The sequence below is a fragment of the Miscanthus floridulus genome, chromosome 13, assembly GCF_019320115.1.
Source record: "Miscanthus floridulus cultivar M001 chromosome 13, ASM1932011v1, whole genome shotgun sequence".
Classification (NCBI taxonomy): Eukaryota; Viridiplantae; Streptophyta; class Magnoliopsida; order Poales; family Poaceae; genus Miscanthus; species Miscanthus floridulus.
In genome coordinates, this window is record NC_089592.1 from 77316544 (window position 1) to 77318945 (window position 2402).

At 50.2% G+C, this 2402-nt stretch overlaps 1 long non-coding RNA gene across 1 annotated transcript; it reads left to right on the forward strand.

Annotated features, from left to right (window-relative positions):
- The first annotated feature begins 309 nt into the window (after nt 1-309).
- LOC136500300 (uncharacterized) lies at nt 310-1450 on the forward strand. Its single transcript, XR_010770001.1, has 4 exons — nt 310-499; nt 589-762; nt 840-1229; nt 1317-1450. It is a non-coding gene; the product is annotated as an uncharacterized lncRNA (long non-coding RNA).
- Nucleotides 1451-2402: the final 952 nt, after the last annotated feature.

The following is a 2402-nucleotide window of genomic DNA, read 5'->3' on the forward strand; positions in this document are numbered from 1 at the left end:
TGTTAATGACTTGTGCAGGCACTGGGAGGTTGTGTCGCCTGGTGACTCACGCAACCCCAACCACATCTTAGGGCTTGTGTGCAGGCACTATTACCCTAGCATTGTCACGCACAAGGGGACTGTGGGGCCGGCCAAATCGTGGGACCACTACAAATCTACCCCCGACGCAGATTATGAAGACAAGCAGGAGCGGGTCAGGAGAGAGTTCTGGGTAAGTCTCGTTCGCACAACTTTGATCAATACATCGCATTCATTTGACACTTTTTGACATAATGAATTGATACATTGTGTTTGTCTGCAGACTTTTTTCAGGTGTGAAGAGGGACAGGAGGAGAGGGCGGAGAAGAACTTGGTGAAAAGTGCCAAGAAACGCATCAGCGACATGCACTACGAGGAGCGCCTCACTTGCATCATCAAGTACTACGCCACGCGACTTGGTCAGAAAGTCAGCAAGACACAGGCAAGACAGATGCCTCTGACCCGGGAACAGTACATTGAGGTAAATGAAGAAGAAGAATACTAATTCGTTTTGAGATTAAGTAGCTTTCATTTGGTCGTCTTACATCTCAAATTCTTTATGACATGTAGATGATTCCATGGTGGTGCGAGTCCTTTGCCGACTGCTGGGAGATGATCGTGGACAGGTGGTTCACAGAGGGTTATATCTAGGAACACGAAGCCCACCGGGAGCGGGCTTTGTAGGCGACAGGCCCCACACACCACCAAGGCAGCCGCAGCCTCGGCGCATACAAGCAAGCTTGGGTACGTGAATTCATTTTTAGTATTCTGACACTCCATTCTGCATGTTTCTTCTAATCATCTTGTTGTCTTTCTCGCAGTTGGCGTCGCATGGTGGCCAGCCTTTGTCCACGTTCATGGCGTATGGACTGGCCCGCAAGGGAAAGGCGACTTCCGCTGTCACCTTCAGCCCGGATGACCCACCCGAGTCGTACAGCAACCTGAGCGCCCACACCCGCATCAGCTCCTACGCGTCGGACGCAAGGTCGGTCCAGGGGCCAGACTGGGATCCGAGCACCGACGACATTGATGGCACGACTGTCATGAGGATCGGACAGGGCAAGAAGCATGGGCGGTACTGGCTTGGCGATGGCACCCTCGAGTCCGGCTCTGTTCCCTCCCTCTCCTAGATCCGAGCAAGTACCCCGAGCGGAGGCCCGGCCATACGCCAACGGCTGTCCCCTTCACAGCAGCGGGTCGACGCACTCCAGGTTAGTCCAGTTTAACTCTTCGTACATTGATCTTTACATAACTTAGTTACCTTTACATTACTAAAACATTCGATTGAAATGTTGTAGGCCGATAACGAGAGGATGGCTCAGGAGCTGCGGGACCTGGCGGCGAGGACCGAGGTGGCCGAGCGGGAAAGACAAGCCGAGCGGGCCGAGCGGGAGAGACAGGCCAAGCAGCTGGCGGAGATTACGATGTTCCTATAGAACTTTGGGCAAGTGAACGGTGTACCTGTGCCGATGTTCACTCCAGTGCCGCCGCCAGTTGTAGCTAGTCCAGTGAGTATGAATCCATATTGCTTCGACTAGTGCTTTCATTAGATGACCCACTCTAAACGCCTGAATCTCTTGTCCTTTATGCAGCCTCCGTTGGCGGGTTCGAATGACCCATCTCAGGCGCAAGCAGGCGGTGCCGAGTTTCCTTCACCAGGCACTCAGTTTCCTCCCCACCTTTAGTTTGTATCTCTTTTTCACCGCTTGATGGACATGTGATGCACTGTGATCCACTATCGACTTGTTTCGATGGTAATTGGACCTATTATGTTTGTGATGTCGTGTATGTGAGGTATTGTATTCGCGATGTGATATATATGTGTGGGATTGAGTTTGTGATGAGATGGATGTGATATATATATATATGCTATATTGTCTTTGTGATGCTTCAGATGTGATATATATCTTTTATATGCTATGTTTGTGATTATAGAATCAAAAAACAAAATAAAAAAATTAATTTTTGAGGCTTTGCCGGGTGCCCTGGCCCTGGCACTCGGCAAAGCTGGGAATTCTAAAAGGAATTCCCAGCTTTGCCGAGTGCCAGGGCCAGGGCACCCGGCAAAGTTTTTTCAAAAAAAAAAATTCTTTGCCGGGTGCCCCATGACCTGGCACCCGGCAAAGAAATTATGAAAAAAAATAAAAAAAAAACTCTTTACCGGGTGCCCCCGCAGCGCGACACCCGGCAAAGAAATTATAAAAAAAATAAAAAAATCTTTGCCGGGTGCCTCCCGGCACGGCACCCGGCAAAGAAAATTTGAAAAAAAAATTAAAAAAATCTTTGCTGGGTGCCTCTGACATGGCACCCGGCAAAGCAAGGGATGATGGAGCCGGCGCCGTAACGACCACTTTTCTTTGCCGGGTGCCGGGTTTGCACTCGGC